The sequence below is a fragment of the Triturus cristatus genome, chromosome 9 (assembly GCF_964204655.1).
Source record: "Triturus cristatus chromosome 9, aTriCri1.1, whole genome shotgun sequence".
Classification (NCBI taxonomy): Eukaryota; Metazoa; Chordata; class Amphibia; order Caudata; family Salamandridae; genus Triturus; species Triturus cristatus.
Window position 1 is genome coordinate 1,156,367,931 of NC_140592.1, and position 12,420 is coordinate 1,156,380,350.

General features: G+C 53.8%; 1 protein-coding gene across 1 annotated transcript in view; it reads left to right on the plus strand.

Annotated features, from left to right (window-relative positions):
- The window catches only part of MAP3K9 (mitogen-activated protein kinase kinase kinase 9), a 412,289-nt gene that overhangs the window by 225,577 nt on the left and 174,292 nt on the right, over positions 1-12,420 (plus strand). The gene's annotated exons all lie outside the window — the stretch shown is intronic.

Here is a 12,420-nt window from a genome sequence, read left to right on the forward strand (position 1 = left end):
CTTTTCAGGTTCCGATGCGAAAAGTCTCCTCTAGTTTGATTTCTGGTCAGAGGTTTAGATCTAGGAGATGGGCCAAGGTTACTACCAGTAATTTTACCAATGCCCTGGCCATAACCAGCCCCAAACTTGACAACTGTGTCTCCGTTGCTAATATTCAAGTGGATGACTGGATAGCCCCAGGGCTCTCTATTGTATTGCTCCTATAGTGGAGAGAGTATCACGCCAAACTAAACTCTCAGTGGACTAGTTCAGTGAGGAGCTTGCCATGCTTAAAACCAATTGCAAACGCTGTCAGCGTATGTGGTGTAGGAATTTCGAATAAGACTAGTAAGGAGATTTACCATCTAGCCTTGAAATCTTATCATAGTCATATTAGGTATGTGCATTGAGCTTTTCATGCAAATAAAATTGAGTCAGCGCAAAACTCTTCTAGAGAGATATTTGCGATTGTTAAATCTTTATCCTCAATGGATCTTGTTTCAGCAGATGTCGTCTCGTCTGAGGAGAGTTGCAATAGTCTAGCTGACTATTTCTCTGCTGATAAAGTAGCAGGTATTTTTCTCCTTCCGGAGGTTGCCAGAAATGCTCCATGTCTTGAATGTTTGGTTTATACCTTCTACATGCCCTGATAACCTCTTACAGTTTAAACCTATTGCGCTTTCGGAGATACAGACTTGCATGGCATTAATAAAGTCTGGCTCTCCTCTTGACGTGGCCTCTCCTGCGATCTTGAAGCGTGGAATGGATGAGTTCCTTCCTGTTTTTAGAGATCTCTTGAACAATTCTTTTATGGTGGCCCAGGCGCCTCTGAGTTGGAAACATGCCTCGGTGGTTCCGCAGCTTAAAAAGCCTCTGTCAGATCCCTCCAAAGCGGCAAATTATTTGCCGATCTCGATTCTTCCTTTTCTGTTGAAAGTAGCAGAAAAGCATATTAATTAGCAGATTGCTGGGTTCATTGAGGAAAGGAACGTTTTGCACAGAACTCAGTCAGGCTTTTGCTCACAGTACAGTACCAAGTCTGCTCTGGTTCTCGCATCTGAGTCTCTGCACCAGGTTGTGGACAGAGGAGACACTGCAGCACTGCTGCTGTTAGACTTGAGTGCAACTTTTGATACCGTATCTCACAGCCGCCTATTGGAGTGGCGGTGGAGCTACGGGGTTGGCCACAGAGCCTTAAAATGGTTGACATCTTTTTTGCAAGGCCATTCCTGTCACGTTTTTAGAAAGCCTTTTCGATCAAAGGTGGTCCCACTGGCACAGGGGGTGATGCAGGGCTCTTCTCTGAGCTCTACCTTATTCAAACTTTATATGTCCCCCTCTTGCTGATGTCATTGAGAGTCATGGTTTCAATATTTTATTGTATGCTGATGACACTCAGTTGATTATTACTCTAGCTCCAAATTCTGCCAGTGTGGCCACGTCAGTTCTTTTCTTTCCGCACTAGTCGGCGCAAATCTGGAGAGAGCTAAATCAAGTCATTTTTTTACGTACTTTTTTAAACATTTTGTCAACATTCTTTTTTTTTTTTAGACTTCTCTCTGGGAGTGGAGGGATGGCCCCCAAGAAACCAGAGGGGTTGTGACAGACCCCCATCAGGTTTGCCTGTGGTGCTTTGAGTTGGATAACGACTCTAAGACTTGTGAGGACTGCTGCACTATGAACTCCAAGGCACTTAGGGAGCACTCAGTGAAGCTTCTAGTTGCCCAACTCTGGTCGACTCCACAACGCTCCAGGTCCCAATCGCAAGGAAGGTCCTTGGCCCATTTGTGGTGGTTGTTCCAGGCGCTTGTCTTGCACTCAAAGTCGTCAGGTAAGCCCCACAAAAAGTTAATGAACTCAAAGAAGCTGAAGAGCTCTTTGACCTCACAGTGCCGGTCCAAACCTTCGGACAAGGCGCATGTACAACGTCGCTCCAAGCCACGCTTCCACATGAAGCCATCCTCTGAGTCTACTCCGTGCCCACCTGAGTATCCTGGTGCTGGAGGGGCCACCCGACTCCGATATGAAGTGAACTGACGTCGCCCGACACCGAATCTGACACCGGCTGGGACTCAGCCTTTTGAGTCAAATCCAGGGCCTTCTTTTATTGACAGGCCTGAAGAGGAGTATGTTTTGGGAGTATCTGAGGATCCTTATTAATACAACCCTCTTAAAGAGGCCGATGACAACTGGTATGAGAAACTGACGGATGCCACTTGTATGGATACCTCACCACACACTGGCCTGGTCTCTCCTCCTAGTGTGGCTATGGAGGAAGGGGCCTCCTTCGATATAATGGTGAGGAGGGGGCGGCTGAGTTCTTAGACCTTCAGCTGCCCTTGGTGGCAGTCAAGACGAATGTCTTGACAGAGGTGCTTCATCCAGGAGTCATTCCCTCAGAACCACTTCTCTCTTTTAATGAAGCCCTCACTGATGCCCTGCTTGAGACCTGGGACAAGCCCTGCACATGGGCACCTGTGCACAGGAAAATTGCCCGCCTCCATCACCCCACTCCTGGAGACCCAGCTTTCCTCACCCAGTACTCAACCCGAAGAGCCTGGTCGCCCAGTCCTCCACCTCCAAAGTCAAACATGGTGCATTCACTTCCTCACCACCAGATAGGGAATCCATGAGGCTTTAGATCTTTGGCATAAGGATGTTCTTTTCTGCCAGTCTTGCACTGCGGTCGGTGAACATTGAGTACCTTTTTGGCCGATAACACCCACGGTTTTAACCTTCCTTATATGTTCACCCTTTGAGCCTTGCACAATTGCCCTCTGTTAGAAAGGGTAGACGGACCGGGAGGGTCGGCCGGGGTCAGGAGGAGAGGTCTCCGGGGAGAGCCGTCTCCAGCGATCGTACAGACAAGTAACTTCCCCCCACCACAGACAGATACCACACACGGATAAGGTTCAGTGTTCTTTATAAGCACTTCTTAAGGTACGGTTGAATGGTACAAGGAGGTCTGGACTCAGGGGTCCCCTCGATTCAAGTCTCTCAATGCAGGGTAAGGGGGAGCGGGACAGTCTGTTTACCAGTTAGGTAGTTCGGATGAGATGATGACTAGCTCACAATCCTCGAGCTTGGTGGTTCAGCTGGTACGGGCCGCGGCAGCGCCAGCAGGTCCCGGTCGAGATGGTCGGGACACGGTCCGCGGCAGCGCCAGCAGGTCCCGGAAAGATGGTCGATGTACGGTCCGCGGCAGCGCCAGCAGGTCCCGGTGAGGATGGTCGTTACAACGGGCCGCGGCAGCGCCAGCAGGTCCCGACGAGGATGGATGTTGCAGAAGGCCGCGGCAGCGCCAGCAGGCAGGACGATGGTTCACAAGAGCGGGCTACGGCAGCGCCAGTAGTCCGTCAAGGCTGAGTTCTCTCGGTGTCTCTCGACTCCAGGATACAACTGCCTTCCTGCTCCGGAGTTGCCCCAGTTATAGGGCAGGCGCCCTTTGATGTCCGGACCCTCGCACTTGGAGGTCGGAGGGCCCGGGATGAAGGTGTCCAGACACCCAGCAGGGGGTGGAGCCAGCGCCTGGGGGAGCTGGAGGCGATCGGCACCTGGCGGGGGAAGAGCTCTTGACACTTCGTCCTCCCATTGACCTGCCAAGTGGTCCGCTCACCTCCTGGGTGGATGGTGGTGCCGGGATGTCGGGGCCGGCCAGGCCCGGGGTTAGGGTCGGGGCGAGGCCACGCGGCCTCGTGGTGCAGGGCCCAAGATGGCGGCTTGAACCGGCCGGGGGAGCCGGTGGGGCTGGGCCCCGTGATGAGTAGAGGTCCGAGGGCAGAAGATCCGTCGGGAGACGGGGTACAGGTGCTTTTCGTGGGTTATGCCTGGTGGGCCGGAGCTCGGGCCCTGTCGTGCGGGGAGGGAGCAAGCCCTTCGTGTGGCCTGTCCAACATGCGTCCCCCCCAGCTGAAGGCGGGGAGAGTCACCCATCTCCTTGGGGACTCTTTTCGTCGAGGCGGAAAAAGCGGGACAGGCCATCCGCGTTGGCGTGGTCTTGGCCTGGTCGGTGCTCCACAGTGAAGTCCATTCCCTGCAGGGAAATGGACCAGCGCAAGAGTTTTGGGTTCTCCCCCCGCATCTGCATCAGCCACTGCAGGGGTCGATGGTCGGTTTGTACCCGGAAGTGGGTACCGAAGAGATAGGGCCGGAGCTTTTTGAGGGCCCACACCACTGCGAAGGCCTCCCTCTCGATGGTGCTCCAGCGCTGTTCTCGGGCCAGGAGACGTCGACTGATGAAGGCCACCGGCTGGTCATGACCTTCGGGGTTTAACTGAGAAAGGACGGCTCCGATGCCGTGGTCGGAGGCGTCGGTCTGTACCACGAATTCCCGACTGTAATCGGGGGCCTGGAGCACAGGGGCGGTGCACAGGGCGGCCTTCAGCTTCTCGAAGGCCGCTTGACAATCGGGGGTCCAGTTAATCCGCTTCGGTTGGTTCTTGGACGTGAGACCCGTGAGGGGCCCCACGATGCTGCCGTAGTCCTTCACGAACCGCCGGTAGTAGCCGGTGAGCCCCAAGAAGGCTCGGACCTCGGTCTGGGTGACGGGGGGCTGCCAGGACTGGATGGCAGCAATCTTAAGTTGTAGCGGGGCCACCAGCCCGCTTCCCACTTGGTGCCCAAGGTAGGTCACAGACCCTTGGCCAATTTGGCACTTGCCGGCCTTAATTGTGAGGCCGGCCCGCTGGAGGGCCTGTAGGACCTCTTGGAGGTGACGGAGGTGGTCGGACCAGTGGCGGCTGTATACAGCGATATCGTCCAGGTAGGCAGCGCTGAACTCTTCGAGCCCCGCCAAGACCTGGTTCACGAGGCGTTGAAACGTGGCGGGGGCATTCTTCATGCCGAAGGGCATGACCTTGAATTGGTAGTGGCCATCGGGGGTAGAGAAGGCTGACCGTTCCTGAGCCCTGGGTGTGAGGCCGATCTGCCAGTAGCCCGCTGTTAGGTCGAAGATACTGAGGTAGCGGGCGGCCCCCAGCCGGTCGATCAGCTCGTCTGCTCGGGGGATCGGATGAGCGTCGGTCCGGGTGACAGTGTTCAAGCCCCGGTAGTCGACGCAGAATCTCAGTTCAGGTGCGGTGCCGGGGGCAGCGGCTTTGGGAACCAATACAACCGGACTGGCCCAGGGACTGTCCGAGGGCTCGATGACCCCGATTGTGAGCATCTTGGCCACTTCCTCCTGTATGCAGGCCCGTACCCGATCTGGTACGCGGTAGGCCCGGTGTCGGACAGGGGGACTGTCCCCGGTGTCCACGTCGTGCAAACACCAAGGGGTGACCCCGGGGGTGAGGGAGAACAGGGTAGCGAACTGCAGCAGGAGGTTCCGGCAGCCCTGGCGTTGCTCCGAAGTGAGGGCGTCAGAGAGCCGGACCCCGTCCACGGAGCCGTCATTCTCCTGAGTCTTCAGAAGATCCGGGAGGGGTTCGGAGTCTTCCTCTGCCCCACTGTCCGTAGCCATCAGGAGGCTGAGTTCTGAGCGCACAAAGTGTGGTTTGAGTCGGTTGGTGTGGAGGACCCGAAGGGGGTTCCGGGAGGTCCCCAGGTCGATGAGGTAAGTGACGGGGCTTTTGCGCTCGACCACTTTGAAGGGCCCCGTCCACTTATCTTGCAAGGCACATGGTTCGGTGGGGGACATCACCCACACTTGTTGTCCAGGCTCGAACTCAACGGAGGAGGCATTGTGATCATACCACCTCTTCATGTCCTCCTGGCTGGCCTCGAGGTTCGCCTTGGCCATCTCTCTGAAGCGCCGGGTCTGATTGCGTAGGGCCAGGAGGTATTTGAAGACGTCTGGAGGGGTCTTTAGGGGGGCCATCTCCCAACCTTCTTTTACTAGGCTGAGGGGCCCTCGCACAGGGTGCCCGTACAGGAGTTCGAAAGGGCTAAAACCGAGGGACTTCTGGGGAACTTCTCGGTAGGCGAAGAGGAGGCACGGGAGTAGTACATCCCACTGGCGACGGAGGGGCTCTTCCAATCCCCCAATCATCCCCTTGAGAGTGCGGTTAAAACGCTCCACTAGTCCGTTCCCTTGGGGGTGATAGGGGGTCGTGAATCTGTAGGTGACCCCGCATTGTTGCCAGAGGGACTTCATGTATTTGGATATAAAGTTCGTGCCTCGGTCGCTGACGACTTCTCGGGGGAAGCCTACCCGGGAGAAGATCCCCATTAGGGCCCGGCCAACCACCGGAGCTGTCACGGTCCGTAGGGGCACCGCCTCGGGGTAGCGGGTGGCATGGTCCACCAGTACTAAGATGAACCTGTGTCCTTGTGCCGTGCGGGGGTCCAGAGGCCCCACAATGTCTATCCCCACCCTCTCGAACGGGGTGGTGACCACAGGGAAGGGTTGCAGAGGGGCTTTCAGCTTCCGACCACTCTTCCCGCTGGCTTGGCATGTGGGCCAAGATCGGCAGTGGTTCAGGACGTCGTTCCTCATTTTCGGCCAGAAAAAGTGGGTCACTAGGCGGCTGTACGTTTTGTCCTGGCCCAGGTGTCCAGCCAGGGGGACATCGTGGGCCAGGTTGAGCAGAAAGTCTCTGAAGCGGAGAGGTACCACCAGTACTCGACCGGCCCCCAGCTCGGCGATTCTTTGCTCGCTGTATAGCAGGTCGTTATCCCAGTAGACCCAGTGAGTTCCGGTGGAGTCCCCTGCGTTCTGGGCGCTGGCTTGTTGGCGGAGTCCCTCGAGGGAGGGACAGGTCTTTTGTTCCTGGCGGAACTGTTCTTGGGTGGGCCCCCCTTCTTGACGCCACTGAGCCAGGTCAGGAAGGTCCTGGGGTTGCGCGTCCCCTTCGGTTGTCGGGTCTGGGAGGCTGGCCTCGTCGTTGTCTTCTACTGGGGCGACCGGGGGCGGAGGTGCTGGCCATTCCGGTTCTTGTGATCGGGGGACGGCACGGGCGGCCATGGACCGGGTGGTTATGCAGGCCCAGTCCGGGAGGCCCAGCATCCCCAGGTGCTCTCTTCTCTCAACGGTGGCCCACGGGGAACTCTCGAGGTCATTCCCCAGGAGGCAGTCCACGGGGGCATCGTCCCGGACCGTCACCTTCAACAGGCCGGAGACCCCTCCCCATTCAAATGGGACGCAGGCCATTTGACACATGCTCTCAGAGTTGTCTGCCGAGCGGACGGGGCAGAGAATGTTCGGCAGGATCTGCTCGGGCTTCACCAGGTGACAGCGGACGGCCGTCACACTGGCGCCTGTGTCACGCAAGGCCTCGGCTCGCTGTCCATTAATGGTCACCCACTGACCGTATTTCCTGGTGTTAGCGGGTAGGGGAGCCCGTGGGACCATGTCTCTTCCCCCTAAGCACGCCAGGACCATGGCGGCCGGTTCCCACTCTTGCTGGGCCGGCTCATACTCTTCTGGTTCCTCCGATAATCGCTCTTCCCCCAGGGCGGCGGCAGCTACCTGGCGGGGCTTGGGTGTTTGGTTCTGCGGGCAGCTCGGGTCATTGGCGTAGTGGCCGACTCGCTGGCATCGGTGGCACGTGACGTTGGCTCGGAACCCAGGACGCCACGGGGGGTTGCCCCGGCCGGCCGGAGGCGGGGTGCTGGCCACGGGTGTTGCTGGCAAGGCGTCTCTCCCTCGCCCCTGGCCCCCTCCTCCTCCCCGAGGACGGTGCTGGCCTTGGTTGCTTCTGTTCTGTTCGTGTGGCCCCCTCCGGCCCACTCGGGTGCTTTCCCATCGGTCAGCTTCGGCGGCGAGCTGCCGGGGGTCAGTCAGCTTACTGTCGAGGAGGTGCTGCCTGAGCTCAACGAAACAGTTGTTCGACAGGTGCTCCCATACCATAAGGTTAAAGAGTTGTTCGTAGGTGGTGACATGGCTCCCCTTGATCCACCCCTCGAAGGCACGGCTGAAATAGTTCACGTATTCTACCCAAGTTGTACCTGGGATCCGGGTGCAATCTCTGAACCTCTGGCGGTACATCTCGGGTGTGAGGCCGTAGCGGGTGAGGAGGGCAGCCTTCATGTGGTCGTAAGACGACATTTGGTGATCTGGGAGCTGCAGTAGGGCATCGCGACCCTCGTTGACAAACCTCCCCCAAAGTCCGGCTCCCCAATCACTCCGGTCGATCCGGTGGGAGGTCATGGCGATCTCGTAGGCTTTAAACCACTGTTGTATGTCGTCTTCTCGGACATACTCGCGGACAACATCCTTGGGGATGTGGACTTTTTTCTCGATTGGCCCCGGGGTGTGTGGTCGCTCAGGCACCCCCAGTTCTTTATTCTGTTTCCGAAGTTCTATCTCCGCTAGTTGGCGCTCGTGCTCGAGCGTTATTTTTTTCTCCTCCAGCTCTCTCTGTCTCTGCTTCTCTTCTCGTTCTTCTCGGAGCCGCATATGCTCGAGGTTGAGTTTCTGTTCAGCTAACTTGAGTTCCCCATCCATCTTGAGTCGTGCCATTTCCAACTCGTGCAATCTGGTTCTTTCTCTTTCTCGGATCTCCTCCTGCGAGAGGCCCGTTCCCCGCTCCTCGGGAGCCGTGGCGTTCCCCTCTGGTGTGATGCTGCTTTGGTCGGAGGGTCCGGCGACCCCAGTTTCTGTCCACGACTCTAGGGCGTGCTTTAGATCATCCTTGGTACTCAGGCCGGTGGTAGCAATGCCAAGTTCTATGCAGAATTGTCTCAGTTCGCGGTGGTTGTATTCTTCTAACTTATCCATTTGGAATTTCTCGGTGGAGCTGCTATCTTTGGCTGACATCGTGTTTTTGTCGTGGGGTGAGCTACTCTCTGTACGATTACGCGTTGATTCGGATCGCGCCGCTGGCCACCAATGTTAGAAAGGGTAGACGGACCGGGAGGGTCGGCCGGGGTCAGGAGGAGAGGTCTCCGGGGAGAGCCGTCTCCAGCGATCGTACAGACAAGTAACTTCCCCCCCCCACAGACAGATACCACACACGGATAAGGTTCAGTGTTCTTTATAAGCACTTCTTAAGGTACGGTTGAATGGTACAAGGAGGTCTGGACTCAGGGGTCCCCTCGATTCAAGTCTCTCAATGCAGGGTAAGGGGGAGCGGGACAGTCTGTTTACCAGTTAGGTAGTTCGGATGAGATGATGACAAGCTCACAATCCTCGAGTTTGGTGGTTCAGCTGGTACGGGCCGCGGCAGCGCCAGCAGGTCCCGGTCGAGATGGTCGGGACACGGTCCGCGGCAGCGCCAGCAGGTCCCGGAAAGATGGTCGATGTACGGTCCGCGGCAGCGCCAGCAGGTCCCGGTGAGGATGGTCGTTACAACGGGCCGCGGAAGCGCCAGCAGGTCCCGACGAGGATGGATGTTGCAGAAGGCCGCGGCAGCGCCAGCAGGCAGGACGATGGTTCACAAGAGCGGGCTACGGCAGCGCCAGTAGTCCGTCAAGGCTGAGTTCTCTCGGACTCCAGGATACTGTGGTAAATAATTTAATTACCGGAACTTAATTTGATGCGGAAAAATAATAATAATAGCTCAGAAAAATAAGAGGCAGAATCCGTGGTATTAGAGGTTCGGAACGGGCTTTATTCCAAAATCAATTCGAATTGATGGACTCCATATTCCATCACCACGAAGGTTCAGGAAGTGAAGGACCAACTTTATTGACAAGTAATCATTTTTATACAATAGGCATTACAGTGAAACAGATGCGGGAGGCGTAACAATTGATAACACATACATGCGTAACTAAAGTGGGTGTAACTAGGCGTAACTTAAAGAACGTCATCAGGTATGATGTCACAATAGGGTGGTTCCATGAAAGAATTTTGCAATGTCAGCAGAAATATTCGGCAGAGATGCGCGCGCAGCAGCATGACGTGTGATTGACGTGCAACTAGGGGGTGAAGGGGACTTGACATTTAGCTCTACATGTGGAGACAGAAGTCTGGGGGGGTCAAGTCAACCTAATCCCAAATCATATCTAACATCCTATGTTTAAAGAACTATGTTATCCAAAAAGAAAGGTCTTTCGAACAAAATCTATTCTATACTGACTGTGAGTGCGTGTACAAGCGTCTAAGTGTCTACACTAGATGCGAGGGCAGAAATCTTCCATAGTAACAGGGCTATGAATTACTTGCATAAAGACAGAGAAGCCGGGCCCTTTGCTCGGTGGCTGGAAGAATGTTTACTTAAACTACTAGACAGGAATGCATTGGATAGGGAGCGGAGCAGATAATCACAAGGTGAAATACAGTTTTTGGCAGGCAACAGGCTGGAGTCAGGCACCGTTAGCCGCGCAGGGAGTAGGACAAAGTTCATGGATACAGATGCGAGCTCAGACTGGAGCTTTCAGAGGCAGAAGGCAAGAAAAGGCTTAATGGCAGAATCAGGGCCTACTCGCCTGGACTGAAAAATGGGATAAATGAACCATATAAAGCCGGTGGCCTTTCATACTTAGGAATGGAATATCCGACCCATTCATGGCGGATCTGAAAGAGGACATGTTGGCGGTGGACGCACATGTGTTTGCGTCTTCATAACTGGAACTGGAGGGAACATACATGTACTTTGATTTATACATGAAACCGTTGGGGTCCAAGATAGGGGACATAACTGATCATAAAAATCCATATTTCCACATTCCCTCCTTGTCCCCTACTTGCCCTTAAGAGATATCAATCTTCATCAATCCGTTGATCTGTTCATATAGCATCATTTGTTCTTCTTTTTTCTTCTGGGATGAATGAAATCTTGGTGGTGGAATACACGATGTGGCACACAGGCCGCAAATCGCTGGTCCACATTGTAGGCATAAGCAGCAACTGAATAGTATGAGAAAGCCAATACCTAGGAAGGATAGGACCCTCCATCCAAAGGTAGATAATACACTCCAAAACCAACCGGACCAAGTCCAGGTGCCTGGATTCTGGTGTATCTGGCTTACAATCTTATGAAGGCGAGTTATGGCTTTATATACAGATGGCGAATTTTCTGGTATGAAAATGCAACAGCTTGATCCGATGACCCTACAAGCTCCGCCCCTATCGGCCAGGATGACGTCAAGGACAAGACGATTTTGAAGCACAACAATCCGCATAGCAGACTGCTCTTCTGTTAAATTGCCTAAGGCGGAAATAGTTTCGTTTACTACTGCTTCAAGGGTTCTCGTTAATCTACGTATCAGCTTACTATTGGTAACTGTACCTATATAGGGAAAGAGACCTTTATTGAAATCTGTGTATTTTTCCCATGCTGTCTCAGTATAATCGACTATTGGGAGATCTCTCCGTTCTCTATTGTGTACTAAATGAGTATTTCTATGATAATCAGGAGGAGCTAGGAAAACAGGTGGCAAAAGGAATCCGATGTAGCAAGTACCATCCCAATCTAGGGGCAAACGTATATATGCAGTCTGACCACATACGAAGTAGGAATGGCGAGAAGCTCTAAATGTAGACTTGCCTTGATCACTGAATTCTATTACAGTGGTGCATCTACTATGGCCCATATGTATGGATCCATTCTTTCTTACACATAATTCACCTTTAACTGGGAATACTGACATGGCGGGCAAAATTGGTGCAGCTTCGGATTCAACATTCAGGATCATGAGATTAAGCGTGAAATTCCCTAATCCATATACTTCATTTTCTAGATCAGTTCCTGTTCTTTTGGGAAGTCCCTCCTTGTTAGGGTAACAGACTTTGAGTAAAACTAAGTTCAGGTTTCCCCATACCCAGTTGTCTTGATAAACTGCAGAATTCGAATCTAGGGAATTTTTTTTTTTTTTTTTTTTTTTTTTTTTAAAACCTTTATTTAGCACTGTGTACAAGACAAATACGGGCCTACAACCATCCGGCCGGCCTCGACACTTCTGATGCTTGATAGCAAAGTATACGTCCACTCGGTGGCACGGCAGCACCTAAAAGCATACGACCTATGTTGCAAAATCCACGTGCACTGAGTGGCAGGAGACAGTAAGGTTAAGTTTAAAAAGTTTTAAAGTTAAGGAGATACAGAGCTAGAACGGATCAGTGCACAGAACAGACGAACATACGATAAATGGGTAACATCCAACAGGAGAGTCAACTAACAGTGAACATATCTAAAATGGCGGCACGAAACTATAATACCAGGATATAGATACGCAGCGAAATGTGCCTCCCAGCCGCTACCCTCCTAACACCATTCCCCCCCACTGACCCTAGAAAAAGAAGTAGGAAAAGGACAGAAGAAAGAAAAAGAAGGCCCATAGTAACAAAAAACGTATCGAAGAAGACCCCCCACCCTACACGCATGCCGAGGCTATGGCCTACCCCCCCCCTAGCTACGTGTCTGTCGCCCCATAGGAACCCGAAATATAGAATTAAGGAAAGAAGAAAGGAAAAAAGACCATAAAGCGGGGAGGAGCCCACCACACTGCCGAACTCCCGGACTCCCGCGCCGCTCATACATCCTGCGCCATGTACAGTACAGTATCAAAAGACCCACGTAAACCCGGTGGTCCCGATTCAATAACACCCAGCACTTCAGC